This window comes from Glandiceps talaboti, chromosome 13, assembly GCF_964340395.1.
Source record: "Glandiceps talaboti chromosome 13, keGlaTala1.1, whole genome shotgun sequence".
Classification (NCBI taxonomy): Eukaryota; Metazoa; Hemichordata; class Enteropneusta; family Spengelidae; genus Glandiceps; species Glandiceps talaboti.
Genome location: NC_135561.1, coordinates 2370001 through 2377500, shown reverse-complemented (window position 1 = coordinate 2377500; position 7500 = coordinate 2370001).

Sequence of the window (7500 nt, the reverse complement as noted above, 5' to 3'; positions counted from 1 at the left end):
TATAATTAAACCAACGTCCATTCTGTAGTTTATACCAGAAACTAATTTTAGTTTGTGTCCACCTCAGCGGAAAACTCGTTTTCCGCGGTTGTAACTACGTCAAGAGCTGTCTGGTTTTTTTTGTAAATTATCCCGAAATCAGTTTTGTGATTCACATTTGAAAAGTACAATTCAATTCACATATGTCGATAGTATTTTAGAGTAGAAAGTTACCTGTATTGAATTTCTGCACATTTATGCCTAATCATAAGATAAATGGATGATGCAACCAATAGACATGACCTAAAAAATAGAACAAATCGAAAACTAAATTCGTGAATGACGTCACTGTGGAATACCATCAAGTTAGGATTAAATAAGTGACCTACAGTAAGTCTCGTTATCTGACCTTTAACCTTTGCTCTTCCTTAAGATGGCATTTCAGGCTTTGATATTTCATTTTAACATATCTAGACAGAGAGGGATTTACAGCCACTGGTTGATTTCTATTCTTACTCATTTTTTAAAGCCAGACTTGACCCATTTTCCAATATTCACGCACTCACCATAATTGGTACGGTATATCGTGATTGTCTCAGTGGACTTGATGGCAAGCTTGAAGTTGTAATTAACACAATGCAGTCAAAAAACTATTTACATTCATCGAACGGGATGGAAGGAATCATGCCTTGGAACACCAAACTCCTTGTAATTCAAACGAATGCACAATGTCTTCTTGGCAGGCGTGTTCTTTATGAATACGATTTTCTTTTAATGGAAGTAGTTGATGCATGTTTCAAATATGTATGGAATGTGTTGAATACCTTGCAGCGTTCTTGAATTCCATAAAGAACTAATAGACGTACATACGTCATTTACATTTATCTCATTTTAGAGGCGGTATTTATGGAATCTATTTACACAGACAGACAGACAGACAGACAGACAGACAGACAGACAGACAGACAGACAGACAGACAGACAGACAGACACACACACACATACATACATACATACATACATACACACACACACACATACATACATACATACATACATACATACATACATACATACATACATACATACATACATACATACATACATACATTGTATACATACATACATACATACATACATACATACATACATACATACATACATACATACATACATACATACATACATACATACATACATACACACATACAAATGTACATACATACATACATATAAATAAATAAATGAATGAATGAATAAATAAATAATAAAATAAATAAATAAATACATAAATAAACACACATCTAAACATTTTAAATCGTATGAGTTAAGGTCAACTGTCAGCAGTACGATGTTCTCGGTGAAGTGTCAATAATTGCTTATCAAGTAGAAAATCTCTAATTGATTAGATTGGAAATCCGACTGTATCAACCAACGAGAGTTTTATATTTAGTGACAAAGTCAACACTGTTTTGACCTACGACGATCGGGCAGGGTTTCAAACGTTACTACCCTAAGTGAGCATGCAAGTATCGTTTTAAATAATTCTATTCTGTCTTTATATTTTTAACTTGAAAGATACAGTTTCAATGACTAACACATTGACACCAGTGTGAAACCTTTATCATAAACGTATCATTATCATATTGATTTGTTTTTTTCATCTTCAGTCATAGAAAGTATCAACACATATGTCAACAACAGAATTCACCAGAAAATTTGGTGTCTTTAAGAGATACAAAGTAAACATGTTAATATCACTATTAAAACACTAGTCATTAATGGCTTATTGATCTAAAATTTCATGAAAAATAATTTCATAATGTATTATATTTCATACACTATCATATATTTCATTTCATATCCATGTCCAATGTTTAAGGTGTTTCATCTGCAAATGATCACATAATATTTAGGTTGTAACTTCAGAATAAACGTTTCAGCATACAAAACATCAGTTCATCAAACTAATTTCTAATATATTGTTTCTTTCGAAGCAAGATTTGTCTTGTAGACAATTCTAATGAAATTAATCAATCAAAAATGAAATAAAATTGACTCAATTCATCAAATTCAATCACCCCTTCGATCGGATTTGAAAGTAGCCTGGTGCGATAGTCAAATAGTACATTGTACCACATTGTAACTAGATATCTGCCTTATCTTACTATGATAAACATTAAGTAGATATCAAAGACAACCGCTTATACAAAATTAAACGACTGATTACACTTTCTGTCTATGAATTTGTCGATATAGTTTATGTGGTGCAGTCTTTACCTACGGCGTAAACATTTGTTTTGTTTATGATTTGATATGATATGATATGTTATGATATGATTTGTTTATATTTATTTATTTATTTATTTATTTATTTGTTTGTTTGTTTGTTTGTTTCGTTTTGTTTGTCACACGGTTCCTGGGTTCCCTGTGTAGGAACTAGTCTAGAATAGGTGCAGTGCAGTTCAGTGCAGTGCAACGTGGCGTACTATAGCATAGTTTATTTGACTTCAAAAAGCCAATAGATAAATATTAAAAAACACATAAATTATGTACTGATATCTCATGACTCATATACACCATTCTGTGTCCAATACAGTCGACTTACCTTTGTACCGTTATCTCATGACTCATATACACCATTCAGTGTCCAATACAGTCGACTTACCTTTGTACTGATATCTCATGACTCCTGTACAACATTCAGTGTCCAATACAGTCGACTTACCTTTGTACTGATATCTCATGGCTCATATACACCATTCAGTGTCCAATACAGTAGACTTACCTTTGTACTGATATCTCATGACTCATATACACCATTCAGTGTCCATTACAATCTGGTCATTTAAGGAAATCTTCAGAGAAGTAACAAATGGCTCACAAACTTAACACATTGATGTTAACGCCCAGTCTTAATACTGACTGCAACATATCTCGACTATATAGAACTGGTGTGGATAGTCTTATTTTTGCTTGTTTTTGATTACAGTTAATGCGTTAAGATAAAAAATGTATATTAACATTTATTTAGGAGCATTTTCACATGATTCGCTGACTGAAAGAAGAGGGTATGTTATGATGCTTGTCCTTCATCTTTCGGAAGTTCTTGTTCATGTTCCTGCCAAAAGCAACATTGTTTAGTTTAAAAAGATCTGCCTTTCAAAATAATGTGCTTATTGTAGTCGCTGATAGTAATCTGAAACAGATACAAAATAATGTATATATTATACAAATGTTAAGGATCGCTATTTTCATCCAATACTTACTAAAGCAATAAAACGTTTTCCATGTTCCTTTTCCCTGGGTTGGGTCCCATGACATCATAATATCCTATTCAATAGGTATTGCTATCATTTTTCCTGAGAATAAGAGACTTTAGTGATGAGGGCATCACATTTTAGATAAGACGGAAGAATGTCATGACTCTACATGTTTAGTATTTAAAAATAGCGTGAGATAGCGTGTCTGGAAAACAATTGTCCTCAAGGCACCCCTTTGTTTCAAATTCACGGACGTAAGCGTCATTCACGTGATTTACATATAGTCATGTTTAGACAATAGACAAGTTTTCCTGTAAAGTGATTTGTAAAATCTAAGTTAGTCGACTTCTGGCTCTGGCCTTGGAGAGAGGCCGTTTTAGGCTGAACTCAGGACTTTGATAAATAAAGTCTATGTTCCAGTTCATACCACATTTACATGTATCGTCTCGTATGCAGTTTATCATTTTACTACAAGTCTTGCTGACATTAAAGATTTGATAGTATGATCACAGTAACACTCCGACTGTTTCTAAGACAAATCGTGGTAAACAAACAAAATATCAGCCGGAGATTATACGTTCTACAGGTTTGGTGTACTCCGCGGTAGCATATAATAAATTCTACAGGTTTGATATACTCGGTAGCATATAATACATTCTACAGGTTTGATATACTCGGTAGCATATAATAAATTCTACAGGTTTAATATACTCGGTAGCATATAATAAATTCTACAGGTTTGATATACTCGGTAGCATATAGTAAATTCTACAGGTTTGGTATACTCGGTAGCATATAGTAAATTCTACAGGTTTGGTATACTCGGTAGCATATAATAAATTCTACAGGTTTGATATACTCGGTAGCATATAGTAAATTCTACAGGTTTGGTATACTCGGTAGCATATCTGAACTGTCAAAGTAAATATCCCTTCAGAAAACTAGCAGCTTTTAAAGTGCCGATATTTCCCTTAACTGCTAGACTCTGATGAGTACGCAAGATAAAAGATTATTTACAGATTAGCGTTGATAATATTCTGTCCCGAGCGTATTTCATGTTGCCGAAAGCGAGACTCAAAAACCTACGTTCAGGAAGCATTTCTTATCTGTTTCTACCTGAGTTAACAAGGCAGCTAATCTTGTTTGGAAACTGATGCGTTGGTGTTTGCAGGATTGTCACTGAAAACCTACAGAATAGACAAATATTAGATGCAATCAAAGGTGAATTAAGACTAAATGTGCAGGCGTTATAGCCGGACCTAATTTAGTCATCATTTTATCGGTCAGTTGACAAGTATAGATAATTAGAAATGACTACCAAAAGCATATACGGACTCACAAAAGTGTAAATTTCGCCAACCATCCAACAAGTTCGGTCAAAGAAATGAGCAATCACGCCTACATGGAATTGGGTCAACCTTTTACGGTTCCAGCTAACCCGGCATGCTTATCCAGTATGATCTTACATGAAATATCGGAAATCAGCGGAAATCCATAACAAATGAAAACATTTACTTCCTTATATATTTCCCCCTTTTTATATGGGCCTAGAGCTTAATTTAAACAATAAACAAATAAATAAACAAATAAGTAAGTAAGTAAGTAAGTAAGTAAGTAAGTAAGTAAGTAAGTAAGTAAGTAAGTAAGTAAGTAAGTAAGTAAGTAAGTAAGTAAACAAGCAAGCAAACAAGTGAGTGAGTAAGTAAGTAAGTAAGTAAGTAAGTAAGTAAGTAAGTAAGTAAGTAAGTAAGTAAGTAAGTAAGTAAGTAAGTAAGTAAGTAAGTAAGTAAGTAAGTAAGTAAGTAAGTAAGTAAGTAAGTAAGGCATGCATGCATGCATGCATGCATGCATGAATGAATGAATGAATGAATGAATGAATGAATGAATGAATGAATGAATGAATGAATGAATGAATGAATGAATAAAATGACTTAATCCAAATATTTAGGGGTATGCATAGTTGTGATAGATTTAAAAATATGATGAAAATCTGAACATATGGTAACGATATGCACTTATCAACTTCAGTTCATAACAATCCAAGACTGGCCAAAAGACAGTTGTAGATTAGATATAGCTTTAGTATCAGATATTGTAATTTTGCTATGATAACAAAATAGTTCTAAGAGCCATTGAAATGACGACAACATTTGAAATAACTCTTTGCCGTATTTAACAATATTTCAGTGGCATATGCTAGTATGTAGTAGTGGATCTAACTGTTCAACCACCAACGGTTTCAATGACACACATCCGTTTGTACAGCTCTACGAATAACCGTTAAATAACTTTGGCTGAATTTCTCAACCATATTGCAGATCTAATAGTTAGACCGAGTACGTGGGTCACCAGGTGAATGCGCCAGTAGGCTTAACCCCTTCCAGCGATCCTAATCAATGAATATGTATGACTTGGCAAACTACAAGGTTCACTGAATAATAATCTGTAAAAAGAACACACAACAGTGGAAACTGCGCTTCCAGCTAACTAAGATAGCCAACTAAAACTATTGTTACAACAGTGGCAACCAAGCTTTCAGCTAACTAACTATTGTTGTTACAACAGTGGAAACCGCGCTTCCAGCTAACTAACTATTGTTACAACAGTGGAAACCGCGCTTCCAGCTAAGTAAGATTGACATAAACTAAAAATATTGTTACAACGGTGGCAACCAAGCTTTCAGCTAACTAACTATTGTTACAACAGTGGCAACCAAGCTTTCAGCTAACTAAGATAGACAACTAAAACTATTGTTGTGACATGTTGATATAAGCTATTGAATGGACGTTTATTTAATTGTACTCATAGTAGGGTGGTGTTCCTGGTGACTTCCGTGATCATAAAGTGTACATTTTGGAGAACCACCAGGATTTACACTATCTTGATTACAGGGTGATTATATAGAAAAAAGAAGGGCAACGCTATCATCTACTTGTGTTTGCTTTATATATATCTTAGTAAACTGAAACGTTCAGTTTCCGCAGTAATACTCGGAACTTCGGAGAACACAATGGTGGCGATACATTCAAAGAAGAAGTGCTCAATCTCTTGAGATTAACACATTAAATTTTAAAAAGTGTGGTGTCGGCAAAACATATTTTCAAAGTGAAAGTTTCCTCATGACAGAATAAACACAATAAATTCTACATTTCCGACATATTTAATATCATCATTGTTTGTGCCTGTGTTGAAAGGTATATTTGGGCAAGCTGCATGTAAGGAGTGTTCTATCTATTTATAGATGCAATTTGATACGTTGAAAAGTATGACACCCAATTCTCCTAGATAGCTTATGCTTCAGGAGTAATGTTTATTCTGTTCCGTAATTCCGTGTATCTCATATCCGTCCGATTCCTTCGGGAAATTAATATTGTTCATGGTGCATATTTTTTTATTCCCTCATTATAATTTGCTACACATCTAATGTACATTATACTGTACACCCACTTAAGACAGACACAAACAAAAACCACGTACACATGGAAGTGAAGTATTTGCTTTGAATACGCTGTACGGGTATAAAGGAGGACTGCAGTCAACCAACCCATTCATCCTTTGTTTCATTCGAGGGTAGGAATACCTATAGACAGCTTAAAACACAAAGAAAAGGTAAGGGCAGATTATATTCTATACTGTTACAAATAGTGTTGAAACCATAAACAAGTTTGAGATAAAGTTAGTATGGGTAAATACGACTTACTGTGATAACTGGGTTATGTCTTCTACTATGGTTAGAAAACATATCTTTTTAATCACACTCAACAAACTGTTATTTAAAGGCCAGGGTTTCAATCCTATGATCACATATTAGTGTTATCTTATGAGTGGGTTACATATACTTAAAGTTTTGTTATGGGCTAAACGTTTTCTATAGTTCTGCCTTGCATTGGTTTCTCACACCTAAATGTTAGTCCTAATACAAACTTGACCTTTTAAGTCAAACACCAGCAAATACAAGTTATATTTCACTATACAGCTTTGAAAGATACAAAACCCAGGTTTTCAAAAATACTTTCTTGTAATAACGCAAAGTCACTGTACGTGCACAAGAGAGGTAAGTTGTACAAATAATATGTATTTATATCCATGTTAGGGTTGGGTTAATTGTGAGAAAACTAATATCTTGATGATACTACATGGTCCTTCAGCTAAAGAAAGATATGTTTGAAAATGTGTTTTACAAACTACCGTGTTGATTACAAGTCTAGAGTGTGTATGTATGTATGTATGTATGTATGTATGTATGTATGTATGTATG